A 16,621-nucleotide genomic window follows, 5' to 3' on the forward strand; every position below is an offset into this window, starting at 1 on the left:
ACGTATTTATTTCCTTGTTTAGTATTAGGCTTATTATCGGGTTATTTGAATTTTGGATGCAGCTTAGAAAAAAACATAAAATAAATCACACATAAGTGTGTATCTGAATATGATATTGCGCAGTGAAGCAATAAGGGAAGAGTTTGATAAAACAAAGGATGATGTCTGTATTCCTCTAACATACACACACACACAATCACACACTCTGCAGTCGATGTAATGACAACGTCATTTTTTTATTCTATAGAATACAAACGAATACATATTTGAGTGGAGTCTTTCCAAGTTTTCAAAAATTGTTAAATCGCTAATCATAACTATCGGATATAAACTACATGTATTAGAAACACATACTGCAATATTCAGTGTAGAGGGCGCTATTTAATATCGACGTTTTGTTCTGGTAAGATATAAATCCAGGCGTTTCCAAACAGTAGACAATGAAGACCGCCCTCTATATTCGTTACTTGTGTCATAAGCGTATCAGATAAGCTTGTCAGCGACCAGTTTTCCAGAAGAGATTTGTACCTGCCAATATAAAAATTAACAACATAGTTAATATTTAGTCAGAGCAATGAATTCCCGAACTATGTGTTATAACGGTGAGTATCACAGCTATAACTGTGTGTGTCTTTTTACATCACAGCTATAATTATGTGTCTCTTTATATCACAGCTATAACTATGTGTGTCTTTTGACATCACAGCTATGACTATGTCTCTACATCACAGCTATAACTGTGTGTCTTTTTACATCACAGATATAACTGTGTGTCTCTTTACATCACAGCTATAACTGTGTGTCTCTTTACATCACAGCTATAACTATGTGTGTCTCTTTACGTCACAACTATAACTGTGTGTCTTTTTACATCACAGCTATAACTGTGTGTCTCTTTACATCACAGCTATAACTTTGTATCTTTTTACATCACAACTATAACTGTGTATCTTTTTACATGACAACTATAAATGTGTGTCTCTTTACATCACAACTATAACTGTGTGTCTCTTTACATCACGGCTATAACTGTGTATCGTTTTACATCACAACTATAACTGTGTCTCCTTACATCACAGCTATAACTTTGTGTCTCTTTACATCACAGCTATAACTGTCTGTCTCTACATCACAGCTATAACTGTGTGTCTCTTTACATCGCAGCTATAACTGTGTGTCTCTTTACATCACAGCTATAACTGTGTGTCTCTTTACATCACAGCTATAACTGTGTGTCTCTACATCATAGCTATAACTCGGTGTCTCTCTACATCACGGCTATAACTGTGTGTCTCTTTACATCGCAGCTATAACTGTGTGTCTCTTTACATCGCAGCTATAACTGTGTGTCCACATCACAGCTATAACTGTGTGTGTCTCTTTACATCACAGCTATAACTGTGTGTGTCCACATCACAGCTATATCTGTGCGTGTCTCTACATCACAGCTATAACTGTGTGTCTCTACATCACAGCTATAACTGTGTGTCCACATCACAGCTATAACTGTGTGTGTCTCTTTACATCAGAGCTATAACTGTGTGTGTCCACATCACAGCTATATATGTGTGTGTCTCTACATCACAGCTATAACTGTGTGTCTCTACATCACAGCTATAACTGTGTGTCCACATCACAGCTATAACTGTGTGTGTCTCTTTACATCACAGCTATAACTGTGTGTCTCTTTACATCACAGCTATAACTTTGTGTCTCTTTACAACACAGCTATAACTGTCTGTCTCTACATCACAGCTATAACTGTGTGTCTCTTTACATCGCAGCTATAACTGTGTGTCTCTTTACATCACAGCTATAACTGTGTGTCTCTTTACATCACAGCTATAACTTTGTGTCTCTTTACAACACAGCTATAACTGTCTGCCTCTACATCACAGCTATAACTGTGTGTCTCTTTACATCGCAGCTATAACTGTGTGTCTCTTTACATCACAGCTATAACTGTGTGTCTCTTTACATCACAGCTATAACTGTGTGTCTCTACATCATAGCTATAACTGTGTGTCTCTCTACATCACGGCTATAACTGTGTGTCTCTACATCACAGCTATAACTGTGTGTCTTTCTCTACATCACAGATATAACTGTGTGTCTCTACATCACAGCTATAATTGTGTGTCTCTACATCACAGCTATAACTGTGTGTCCACATCACAGCTATAACTGTGTGTGTCACTTTACATCACAGCTATAACTGTGTGTGCCCACATCACAGCTATATCTGTGTGTGTCTCTACATCACAGCTATAACTGTGTGTGTCCACATCACAGCTATAACTGTGTGTCCACATCACAGCTATAACTGTGTGTGTGTCTTTACATCACAGCTATAACTGTGTGTCTCTTTACATCACAGCTATAACTTTGTGTCTCTTTACAACACAGCTATAACTGTCTGTCTTCACATCACAGCTATAACTGTGTGTCTCTTTACATCGCAGCTATAACTGTGTGTCTCTTTACATCACAGCTATAACTTTGTGTCTCTTTACATCACAGCTATAACTTTGTGTCTCTTTACATCACAGCTATAACTTTGTGTCTCTTTACAACACAGCTATAACTGTCTGTCTCTACATCACAGCTATAACTGTGTGTCTCTTTACATCGCAGCTATAACTGTGTGTCTCTTTACATCACAGCTATAACTGTGTGTCTCTTTACATCACAGCTATAACTGTGTGTCTCTACATCATAGCTATAACTGTGTGTCTCTCTACATCACGGCTATAACTGTGTGTCTTTACATCACAGTTATAACTGTGTGTCTCTCTACATCACAGCTACAACTGTGTGTCTCTACATCACAGCTATATCTGTGTGTCTCTCTACATCACAGCTTTAACTGTGTGTCTCTCTACATCACGGCTATAACTGTGTGTCTTTCTCTACATCACATATATAACTGTGTGTCTCTTTACATCACAGCTATAACTGTGTGGCTCTCTGCATCACAGATATAACTGTCTCTCTTTACAACACAGCTATAACTGTGTGTCTCTTTACATCACAGCTATAACTGTGTGTGTCCCTACATTACAGCTATATCTGTGTGTGTCTCTACATCACAGCTATAACAGTGTGTCTCTACATCACAGCTATAACTGTGTGTCTTTCTCTACATCACAGATATAACTGTGTGTCTCTACATCACAGCTATAATTGTGTGTCTCTACATCACAGCTATAACTGTGTGTCTACATCACAGCTATAACTGTGTGTGTCTCTTTACATCACAGCTATAACTGTGTGTGTCCACATCACAGCTATATCTGTGTGTGTCTCTACATCACAGCTATAACTATGTGTCTCTACATCACAGATATAACTGTGTCTCTCTACATCACGGCTATAACTGTGTGTCTCTACGTCACAGCGATAACTGTGTGTCTATACATCACAGCTATAACTGTGTGTCCACATCACAGCTATAACTGTGTGTGTCTCTTTACATCACAGCTATAACTGTGTGTCCACATCACAGCTATAACTGTGTGTGTCTCTTTACATCACAGCTATAACTGTGTGTGTCCACATCACAGCTATATCTGTGTGTGTCTCTACATCACAGCTATAACTGTGTGTCCACAGCACAGCTATAACTGTGTGTGTCTCTTTACATCACAGCTATAACTGTGTGCCTCTTTACAGCACAGCTATAACTCTGTGTCTCTTTACAACACAGCTATAAATGTGTGTCTCTTTACATCACAGCTATAACTGTGTGTCTCTTTACATCACAGCTATAACTATGTGTGTCTCCTTACAACACAACTATGATAATAACTGTGTGTCTCTTTACATCACAACTATAACTGTGTGTCTCTACGTCACAGCTATAAATGTACGTCTCTACATCACTGCTATAACTATGTGTCTCTTTACATCACAGCTATAACTGTGTGTCCACATCACAGCTATAACTGTGTGTGTCTCTTTACATCACAGCTATAACTGTGTGCCTCTTTACATCACAGCTATAACTCTGTGTCTCTTTACAACACAGCTATAAATGTGTGTCTCTTTACATCACAGCTATAACTGTGTGTCTCTTTACATCACAGCTATAACTGTGTGTCTCTTTACATCACAGCTATAACTATGTGTCTCTTTACATCACAGCTATAACTGTGTGTCTCTTTACATCACAGCTATAACTGTGTGTCTCTTTACATCACAGCTATAACTGTGTGTCTCTTTACATCACAGCTATAACTGTGTGTCTCTTTACATCACAACTGTAACTGTGTGTCTCTACATCACAGCTATAACTGTGTGTCTCTTTACATCACAGCTATAACTATGTGTCTCTTTACATCACAGCTATAACTGTGTGTCTCTTTACATCACAGCTATAACTGTGTGTCTCTTTACATCACAGCTATAACTGTGTGTCTCTTTACATCACAGCTATAACTGTGTGTCTCTTTACATCACAGCTATAACTGTGTGTCTCTTTACATCACAACTGTAACTGTGTGTCTCTACATCACAGCTATAACTGTGTGTCTCTTTACATCACAGCTATAACTGTGTATCTCTTTACAACACAGCTATAACTGTGTGTCTCCTTACAACACAACTATGAAAATAACTGCGTGACTCCTTACAACACAACTATGATAATAACTGTGTGTCTCTTTACATCACAGCTATAACTGTGTGCCTCTTTACATCACAGCTATAACTCTGTGTCTCTTAACAACACAGCTATAAATGTGTGTCTCTTTACATCACAGCTATAACTGTGTGTCTCTTTACATCACAGCTATAACTGTGTGTCTCTTTACATCACAGCTATAACTGTGTGTCTCTTTACATCACAGCTATAACTGTGTGTCTCTACATCATAGCTATAACTGTGTGTCTCTCTACATCACGGCTATAACTGTGTGTCTCTTTACATCACAACTATAACTGTGTCTCCTTACATCACAGCTATAACTGTCTGTCTCTACATCACAGCTATAACTGTGTGTCTCTTTACATCGCAGCTATAACTGTGTGTCTCTTTACATCACAGCTATAACTGTGTGTCTCTTTACATCACAGCTATAACTGTGTGTCTCTTTACATCACAGCTATAACTTTGTGTCTCTTTACAACACAGCTATAACTGTCTGTCTCTACATCACAGCTATAACTGTGTGTCTCTTTACATCGCAGCTATAACTGTGTGTCTCTTTACATCACAGCTATAACTGTGTGTCTCTTTACATCACAGCTATAACTGTGTGTCTCTACATCATAGCCATAACTGTGTGTCTCTCTACATCACAGCTATAACTGTGTGTCTTTACATCACAGTTATAACTGTGTGTCTCTCTACATCACAGCTACAACTGTGTGTCTCTACATCACAACTATATCTGTGTGTCTCTCTACATCACAGCTTTAAATGTGTGTCTCTCTACATCACGGCTATAACTGTGTGTCTTTCTCTACATCACAGCTATAACTGTGTGTCTCTTTACATCACAGCTATAACTGTGTGTGTCTCTACATCACAGCTATAACTGTGTGTGTCTCTACATCACAGCTATAATTGTGTGTCTTTACATCACAGCTATAACTGTGTGTCCACATCACAGCTATAACTGTGTGTGTCTCTTTACATCACAGCTATAACTGTGTGTGTCCACACCACAGCTATATCTGTGTGTGTCTCTACATCACAGCTATAACTGTGTGTCTCTACATCACAGCTATAACTGTGTGTCCACATCACAGCTATAACTGTGTGTCTCTTTACATCACAGCTATAACTGTGTGTCCACATCACAGCTATAACTGTGTGTGTCTCTTTACATCACAGCTATAACTGTGTGTGTCCACATCACAGCTATATCTGTGTGTGTCTCTACATCACAGCTATAACTGTGTGTCCACATCACAGCTATAACTGTGTGTGTCTCTTTACATCACAGCTATAACTGTGTGCCTCTTTACAGCACAGCTATAACTGTGTGTCTCTTTACATCACAGCTATAACTATGTGTGTCTCCTTACAACACAACTATGATAATAACTGTGTGTCTCTTTACATCACAACTATAACTGTGTGTCTCTACGTCACAGCAATATATGTACGTCTCTACATCACAGCTATAACTATGTGTCTCTTTACATCACAGCTATAACTGTGTGTCCACATCACAGCTATAACTGTGTGTGTCTCTTTACATCACAGCTATAACTGTGTGCCTCTTTACATCACAGCTATAACTCTGTGTCTCTTTACAACACAGCTATAAATGTGTGTCTCTTTACATCACAGCTATAACTGTGTGTCTCTTTACATCACAGCTATAATTGTGTGTCTCTTTACATCACAACTATAACTGTGTGTCTCTACATCACAGCTATAACTATGTGTCTCTTTACATCACAGCTATAACTGTGTGTCTCTTTACATCACAGCTATAACTGTGTATCTCTTTACAACACAGCTATAACTGTGTGTCTCCTTACAACACAACTATGATAATAACTGTGTGTCTCTTTACATCACAGCTATAACTGTGTGCCTCTTTACATCACAGCTATAACTCTGTGTCTCTTTACATCACAGCTATAACTTTGTGTCTCTTTACATCACAGCTATAACTGTGTGTGTCTCTTTACATCACAGCTATAACTGTGTGTGTCCACATCACAGCTATATCTGTGTGTGTCTCTACATCACAGCTATAACTGTGTGTGTCTCTTTACATCACAGCTATAACTGTGTGCCTCTTTACAGCACAGCTATAACTGTGTGTCTCTTTACATCACAGCTATAACTATGTGTGTCTCCTTACAACACAACTATGATAATAACTGTGTGTGTCTCTTTACATCACAGCTATAACTGTGTGCCTCTTTACATCACAGATATAACTGTCTCTCTTTACAACACAGCTATAAATGTGTGTCTCTTTACATCACAGCTATAACTGTGTGTCTCTGTACATCACAGCTATAACTGTGTGCCTCTTTACATCACAGCTATAACTCTGTGTCTCTTTACATCACAGCTATAACTATGTGTATCTTTACATCACAGCTATAACTGTGTATCTCTTTACATCACAGCTATAACTGTGTGCCTCTTTACATCACAGCTATAACTGTGTGTCTCTTTACATCACAGCTATAACTTTGTGTCTCTTTACAACACAGCCATAACTGTCTGTCTCTACAGCACAGCTATAACTGTGTGTCTCTTTACATCACGGCTATAACTGTGTGTCTCTTTACATCACAACTATAACTGTGTCTTCTTACATCACAGCTATAACTGTCTGTCTCTACATCACAGGTATAACTGTGTGTCTCTACATCATAGCTATAACTGTGTGTGTCTCTACATCACGGCTATAACTGTGTGTCTCTTTACATCACAACTATAACTGTGTCTTCTTACATCACAGCTATAACTGTCTGTCTCTACATCACAGCTATAACTGTGTGTCTCTACATCATAGCTATAACTGTGTGTGTCTCTTTACATCACAGCTATAACTGTGTGTCTCTACATCATAGCTATAACTGTGTGTGTCTCTTTACATCACAGCTATAACTGTGTGTCTCTCTACATCACAGCTATAAGTGTGTGTCTCTACATCACAGCTATATCTGTGTGTCTCTCTACATCACAGCTTTAACTGTGTGTCTCTCTACATCACGGCTATAAGTGTGTGTCTTTACATCACAGTTATAACTGTGTGTCTCTCTACATCACAGCTACAACTGTGTGTCTCTACATCACAGCTATATCTGTGTGTCTCTCTACATCACAGCTTTAACTGTGTGTCTCTCTACATCACAGCTATAACTGTGTGTCTTTACATCACAGCTATAACTGTGTGTCTCTACATCACAGCTATTACTATGTGTCTCTACATCACGGCTATAACTGTGTGTCTCTTTACATCACAACTATAACTGTGTCTTCTTACATCACAGCTATAACTCTGTGTCTCTTTACATCACAGCTATAACTGTCTGTCTCTACATCACAGCTATAACTGTGTGTCTCTACATCATAGCTATAACTGTGTGTGTCTCTTTACATCACAGCTATAACTGTGTGTCTCTACATCATAGCTATAACGGTGTGTGTCTCTTTACATCACAGCTATAACTGTGTGTCTCTCTACATCACAGCTATAAGTGTGTGTCTCTCTACATCACAGCTATAACTGTGTGTCTCTTTACATCACAACTATAACTGTGTCTTCTTACATCACAGCTATAACTGTGTGTGTCTCTTTACATCACAGCTATAACTGTGTGTCTCTCTACATCACAGCTATAACTGTGTGTCTCTCTACATCACAGCTATAACTGTGTGTCTCTTTACATCACAACTATAACTGTGTCTTCTTACATCACAGCTATAACTGTCTGTCTCTACATCACAGCTATAACTGTGTGTCTCTACATCATAGCTATAACTGTGTGTGTCTCTTTACATCACAGCTATAACTGTGTGTCTCTACATCATAGCTATAACTGTGTGTGTCTCTTTACATCACAGCTATAACTGTGTGTCTCTCTACATCACAGCTATAAGTGTGTGTCTCTACATCACAGCTATATCTGTGTGTCTCTCTACATCACAGCTTTAACTGTGTGTCTCTCTACATCACGGCTATAAGTGTGTGTCTTTACATCACAGTTATAACTGTGTGTCTCTCTACATCACAGCTACAACTGTGTGTCTCTACATCACAGCTATATCTGTGTGTCTCTCTACATCACAGCTTTAACTGTGTGTCTCTCTACATCACAGCTACAACTGTGTGTCTCTACATCACAGCTATATCTGTGTGTCTCTCTACATCACAGCTTTAACTGTATGTCTCTCTACATCACGGCTATAACTGTGTGTCTTTCTCTACATCACAGATATAACTGTGTGTCTCTTTACATCACAGCTATAACTGTGTGTCTCTCTACATCACAGATATAACTGTCTCTCTTTACAACACTGCTATAACTGTGTGTCTCTTTACATCACAGCTATAACTGTGTGTGTCTCTACATTACAGCTATATCTGTGTGTGTCTCTACATAACAGCTATAACTGTGTGTCTCTTTACATCACAGCTATAACTGTGTGTCTCTCTACATCACAGATATAACTGTCTCTCTTTACAACACTGCTATAACTGTGTGTCTCTTTACATCACAGCTATAACTGTGTGTCTCTTTACATCACAGCTATAACTGTGTATCTCTTTACAACACAGCTATAACTGTGTGTCTCCTTACAACACAACTATGATAATAACTGTGTGTCTCTTTACATCACAGCTATAACTGTGTGCCTCTTTACATCACAGCTACAACTGTGTGTCTCTACATCACAGCTATATCTGTGTGTCTCTCTACATCACAGCTTTAACTGTGTGTCTCTCTACATCACGGCTATAACTGTGTCTTTCTCTACATCACAGATATAACTGTGTGTCTCTTTACATCACAGCTATAACTGTGTGTCTCTCTACATCACAGATATAACTGTCTCTCTTTACAACACTGCTATAACTGTGTGTCTCTTTACATCACAGCTATAACTGTGTGTGTCTCTACATTACAGCTATATCTGTGTGTGTCTCTACAACACAGCTATAACTGTGTGTCTCTACATCACAGCTAGAATTGTGTGTCTCTTTACATCACAGCTATAACTGTGTATCTCTTTACAACACAGCTATAACTGTGTGTCTCCTTACAACACAACTATGATAATAACTGTGTGTCTCTTTACATCACAGCTATAACTGTGTGCCTCTTTACATCACAGCTATAACTGTGTGTCTCTTTACATCACAGCTATAACTTTGTGTCTCTTTACAACACAGCTATAACTGTCTGTCTCTACAGCACAGCTATAACTGTGTGTCTCTTTACATCGCAGCTATAACTGTGTGTCTCTTTACATCACAGCTATAACTGTGTGTCTCTCTACATCACAGCTACAACTGTGTCTCTCTACATCACATCTTTAACTGTGCGTCTCTCTACATCACGGCTATAAGTGTGTGTTGTTACATCACAGTTATAACTGTGTGTCTCTCTACATCACAGCTACAACTGTGTGTCTCTACATCACAGCTATATCTGTGTGTCTCTCTACATCACAGCTTTAACTGTGTGTCTCTCTACATCACGGCTATAACTGTGTGTCTTTCTCTACATCACAGATATAACTGTGTGTCTCTTTACATCACAGCTATAATTGTGTGTCTCTCTACATCACAGATATAACTGTCTCTCTTTACAACACTGCTATAACTGTGTGTCTCTACATCACAGCTATAATTGTGTGTCTCTACATCACAGCTATAACTGTGTGTCCACATCACAGCTATAACTGTGTGTCCACATCACAGCTATAACTGTGTGTGTCTCTTTACATCACAGCTATAACTGTGTGTGTCCACATCACAGCTATATCTGTGTGTGTCTCTACATCACAGCTATAACTGTGTGTCTCTACATCACAGCTATAACTGTGTGTCCACATCACAGCTATAACTGTGTGTCTCTTTACATCACAGCTATAACTGTGTGCCTCTTTACAGCACAGCTATAACTCTGTGTCTCTTTACAACACAGCTATAAATGTGTGTCTCTTTACATCACAGCTATAACTGTGTGTCTCTTTACATCACAGCTATAACTATGTGTGTCTCCTTACAACACAACTATGATAATAACTGTGTGTCTCTTTACATCACAACTATAACTGTGTGTCTCTACGTCACAGCTATAAATGTACGTCTCTACATCACAGCTATAACTATGTGTCTCTTTACATCACAGCTATAACTGTGTGTCCACATCACAGCTATAACTGTGTGTGTCTCTTTACATCACAGCTATAACTATGTGTCTCTTTACATCACAGCTATAACTGTGTGTCTCTTTACATCACAGCTATAACTGTGTGTCTCTTTACATCACAGCTATAACTGTGTGTCTCTTTACATCACAGCTATAACTGTGTGTCTCTTTACATCACAGCTATAACTGTGTGTCTCTTTACATCACAGCTATAACTATGTGTCTCTTTACATCACAGCTATAACTGTGTGTCTCTTTACATCACAGCTATAACTGTGTATCTCTTTACAACACAGCTATAACTGTGTGTCTCCTTACAACACAAATATGATAATAACTGTGTGTCTCTTTACATCACAGCTATAACTATGTGTCTCTTTACATCACAGCTATAACTGTGTGTCTCTTTACATCACAGCTATAACTGTGTGTGTCTCTACATCACAGCTATAACTGTGTGTCTCTTTACATCACTGTTATTGTTATGAAAATAACCCACTGAATTGGATAACAGTTGCAGTGTTCTAAATACTGACATCGACACTGATTTCTCTTCGTTACATATGTCTGGCATTAATGTTTAATACAGTCACTAATATCAGTATTGTCATTCCGCCTTTTGGCATCATTAGTGGGTCGTCACACTTAGACTCAACCATTCGTACTAAGGGTGCCTAGATTAAATTGTTAGTGAATGTTTATTTTCGTTTATTTGGCAATATTCAAATAGATGTTGGAAACATCCTATAGGTCACAATGTATTTTTCGATTGTAGACTACTCACCTCTATATAAATAAAGGAACAAGCTTTTGACCTCATATACATAGTACATATGACGTATACTTACGTTTTTGATCAGTCTGGTAGACAGACTCGTTATCTTTTGATCTAACTTCCGGTACAATATTATCTATGGCTGCATTCAAAGATGATAGTTTATTATATACATCCGATATCAACTGATGTAGCATGGTGACGTCTTCGATGGCTTGTGACATATCTTTCCCTATAGACGAGAATAAAATGGATTGGAAGATTATATCATGTCATTTGTGACGGAACGTTTTGATTGATTGTCAAAATATACAAGTAAGAACAGAATAGCGTGGACATTACATGTATCTGAAATTATGTTATCTCTAAGAAAACAGTTAAAGATGAAATATGCCAAAATATTAAACAAAAAAAGACATTCGTTCGTTATTTACAGATGCATTTCCTCTTTACAAGTTTACACTACACTAGCTAAAAGCATATATTTTTAATAATGCTGTTATTTTTGCTCAAAGAAAGTGATATTAAAGAAATCCGATCTTATCTTTCCACACATTTTAGCCCCGTTGATACTATTGGACTCAATTCGGATCGAAATGAATTTAAACTTCGGTACGTTCCGAAATCTGCGTGGGAAAGTCTGCACGTACCCAGTGTTTACGTATCTCGGTCCGGTTAGGAAGCCCAGATTCAACTGAGCAAGTGTCGAAGTATGTATGTCGGAAGGCATTTAGTGGTAGCATTACAGACACCTAGCAAATATGGTGATTGACATTACTAGTACGTGAGGATTTCTTCATTTTTTTTATCTTCATATTTGGATATGTTTTATTCTAAAACACCGCGAGACATTACCGCTGATGTTGTCATTCATGAATTATAGACCGTGGGCTGAATTCTACTTTCATTGCGGAAGTTAAATTATGCGATTTAACGCTAATTTCCATAAAAAATCGCTCGTCGTTTAATATTCCAATGATGCAATGTGCATGCAAACATCTGTCCTACGTCTTCCTGTCAGGAAACATGACTGTTGTTATGGAGTATATTACTTGAGTACTTCACAATGAAGACGTGATTTTAATTACACATCGTGACTGACCTATATTACTATGAAAATAGTGAGTTATTTTTATAGTATCATTTTAACCCATAAATCATGGCAGTTCAGTGAAATAAAGCAGTGCCATAATGTTTTATATTTCTATAGCAGATAATAAAAATTCCGACATTCTGATTGGTTCATGCCGTGCAGATTGACCTTTTGAAATTATGGCAGTCATGGCTATAGCAAAATAATATTTCGAAATTCTGGTGGTGTAACTCAATATTTCTTGAATTGTTATAAGAAATATATTTATTCGAATACTTGTGTTTGTTCAGATGTCACGTGTTTGATGTATACCCGCGTATACGTGAGACCTCATTTCAAAAACAATTGTTCCAGCCTTGTCTACTGACGATTCATCATGGTTTGAATTGACTTCGAAATTAGTAATTATGTATTGATGACTCACATAATTACTACGGTAATCGACGTTCAAGCACGGTGATCAGATATGCAAATGAGCCAGAACGCTTTATTATTATTGATTTGGTGTGTGATCTGAACAACATAGAATATGAGATCTCGTTCAATTATCGCAAACTTCAATAACCAATCAGAGAAGGCTTTTTATACAATAGTGTTTGGACTTCGACTCTTGCGCACAATCGGATTTTCATCACTTTATACAAGTCTGCATTTACACGCCTGCATTTCAATGGTTTTTACAGTCAGCACGTACAAAAATTGTCACGCGATTCCGTCCCCGGTTGTAGTTCATTCTGTATGGGGCGAGATCTGCTCACCACCCCAAGTGGTTGCGACACCCCCCCCCCGCACCGGTGCCGCCACTATGTATAGGATAGAGGGTGAAATAAAAGAAGTATAAAAAAAATAATGTTTTAATCACATTTGTAAGACAGATCGTAGACGTAGCGATGTGAATCCATAATAACGGTGATTCTGATTACATATTCATTTTTGTCTCCAAAGTCGTGGTAAAGCACATTATTATATGAATTGACTACAAACGTGCTACAAATAAATGCAGACGATGAATTTAGATTTTCTTGTCTTGCAATTAGCAATATAACTTTGGGCAAATAGTGCGCGGCCAGGATGAAAACGCTCACATGCGCCCACCAGTATGCATGGGATACACAGAGCAACGACGTACATATGGCATCCGTTATTGTGTGTTATTGTCGTCGTAATCAACCTATTTTTGAATAAACCGGGTTTCCAAGTAATATCAAATAAAACTGTTGCACCATGAATGTGAACCGAAAATAATGGGAATAAAACGAGGAATGAACATGGGAGATATAAACGAATGAGAATGGAAAACTCGCAAATAAGTCATAAAATACTTGATATTTCGGGTTGCTGTCACATACTAAATACGACGCATATAAAGACAATTATTCAAACTCGAAATACCCCGTGTTTTACCTTGCATACCCCCCTGTACATGTGTTGTAAGTATGTACCATTACGTAAGTGAAGACGTTAGTTGTTTAAATGATGTTGTATGCGTTATTTTAAAACGACATTCCTCTCCCCTCAAAAATCTAATATATAAATATTATACATTCTCATCAATTTGCATCGAAAAGGTCAATCCAAAATCGTTTTCGGATATTACTAGCATCAGCTTTGCACAGTTCAGCCGAGTGTATGGGAATACCAGAATGACACACACAGTATTGAACAATGTACAGAAGCGCAATATTACAAATTAATGTCTTAATAATAGTAATGACCTCGATGTTTTGGTCAGTTGAAGTCATGAGAAAGACTCGGATATAGTTGCAGACACGGCGGTGAAATATGATTGAGACGCTCAAGGTAGTAACATAATAATACCCAATGGACATATATATGTACATATGTATTTTACGGAGCTGTCTTCGCGCTTGTCTTATAGCGGTCTTATATCTGGGTATAACTACGAACAATTTACATTATTTTCTTATGGGAAAATTATTATTTTTCCAAAACATTTCCGTAAAAAAACACTTATGTTTGATGACAACAATATTATACCACGAGAATAACGCAACATGTACTCTTCATCATTGACCTCCGTTGGACGCCGATCGTTACCGCCTCTATAAAGTCATCTTGAATACTCAGTGGTGTTCTCGTAAGCTCATTATTATTTTGTATGACATGTATCAAGCAAAGGCATTATACGTCAGTATTTAGGCAGTCAATATAACCTTAGCGGGGCGTCAGTTTATTTTACCCGATGAATACCAGAATTTACAAAAAGCGTGGGTTTGCTTAACATACAATATATACGCTACTATTTGTGTTTTCTGTATGATACCACGATTACTTGTAACCGTGATGATACCTTGTAATTACATTTGCTACAAAGAGGGGGGTTAGATGCGATGTGAAATGACAGCGGATTGTAGCTACTATTACATCAGCAAAATACACTGCAGCCTAAATCAAACATTTACTTGATGGCCTCGATGAATATTTAGAGAGCTATTTAGAGTTTATATATCATGTCTAACCATAGCATCTAAAATATTGAACAGGAAGTAGGAAGGACGCAAAACTTCGGCAACAGTCATCTTGCAATATCGCAATATCGTTTAGTTTACATTAGCGGTCAATTCAAGCTTAATTTTTTTTCCACCCTACAATAGAATTACCGGAGTTGCTCCTCCTTCCTATTATACTTTCTATGCTAAATGGTACAAATATATAATTTTTTTGCCATTAAAAGTGTACCTTTATTTTGACTTTTCGTGAAAAATTATTTTTCTTTCAGCCATTTTTCTGTACAAATTTTGTCAAAAAATCTGTGACGCACATACTGTTTAGCGAACGCGTGCGATGAGAAATGTCGTTTTGCATTTGTTTTCACTGTAAACAATATTTCGATAAGGTTCATGTAATTATTTTACACTGGTTCGGCGATGGAGTACATGATAAATGAAAATTGTACATTCACTGAATTCATCAATGCTCAGCTACAATAGAAAAGATAACGCTCATGTGTAAATAGAAATCTTTAGGACATCTTTCTTACCCGTGATGGTGCCACGTGACCTTCCTTGAGCGGCAACAGCGGACATCGTACCACACAACATTAATAAAGTAAACATTAGAACGGAGCTTGCCATATTTTCAATAGTTTTAGAGCTCCTTTCGGTTTACTTGCTCTGGCTAAATGATGACAATATCTTCAGAAGCGTGGCTTATAAACTCATGTATTGTTGTAATGTATTATCAATGTAAATCCTGCAATTAAAACTTTAATTATCTATGTTGATTTGAAGATTACATTTTTTAAATGATTTCTGTCTTCAATTGATGTAATGTGCAATGTAAAGATAATTAATTGCATTTTAGCGTAATTAAACTCAGTAGCGATCTTATTATTATTTATGAAATTCACACATTCTGATCATTTCAAATAAATTGGTAGTTAGATTAATTAATTGTATCATTCTATGCATGCTTCGTTCTTTATGATATAGAGTTAATTTATTGTCGATTGTATAATGCATTCGGGTTAATGCTTTAATCACTGTTTTTAGTGTCTGTAAGTAATGTTTTTGTCTCTGTAATTGTAAACTCAATAATTTAGAATATTGTGAATCGATCGTTGATACCACTGCTTCAAAAACCCAACCCCTTCCCAGTCAACACAAATTCCAAAACTCTTCATATTGTGACAAGTATATACTTCGTATCAGGCTATGTTTCTCCTTTGACACAGTGACATAGGGGCTCCCTCGAAACAAATGTTGAAGGGCCGTCGCCCTCTCTAAAATCAAGCTAAAACCCTTTGTTTAAGCAAAATTTGCCCCTAAAATGCAGGAAATTCCGTTTCAGAAGCTATATATTTCAATTTTTTTAAAGGGGAGTATGCCCCTGGATTCCTAGTAGTAAGCTCACGCCTTCGGCGCTAGGGGTGATGA

The 16,621-nt window shown here is 37.6% G+C and overlaps 1 long non-coding RNA gene across 1 annotated transcript; it reads right to left on the minus strand.

Moving 5' to 3' along the window:
- Positions 1-217: 217 nt before the first annotated feature.
- LOC144350119 (uncharacterized) lies at positions 218-15,872 on the minus strand. The gene is made up of 3 exons (XR_013420166.1): positions 15,727-15,872; positions 11,706-11,864; positions 218-528 (listed from the first exon to the last, which is right to left on the minus strand). It is a non-coding gene; the product is annotated as an uncharacterized LOC144350119 (long non-coding RNA).
- Between the last annotated feature and the right edge of the window lie 749 nt (positions 15,873-16,621).

The sequence above is a fragment of the Saccoglossus kowalevskii genome, chromosome 15 (genome assembly GCF_978046115.1).
Source record: "Saccoglossus kowalevskii chromosome 15, keSacKowa6.1, whole genome shotgun sequence".
NCBI classification, from domain to species: Eukaryota; Metazoa; Hemichordata; class Enteropneusta; family Harrimaniidae; genus Saccoglossus; species Saccoglossus kowalevskii.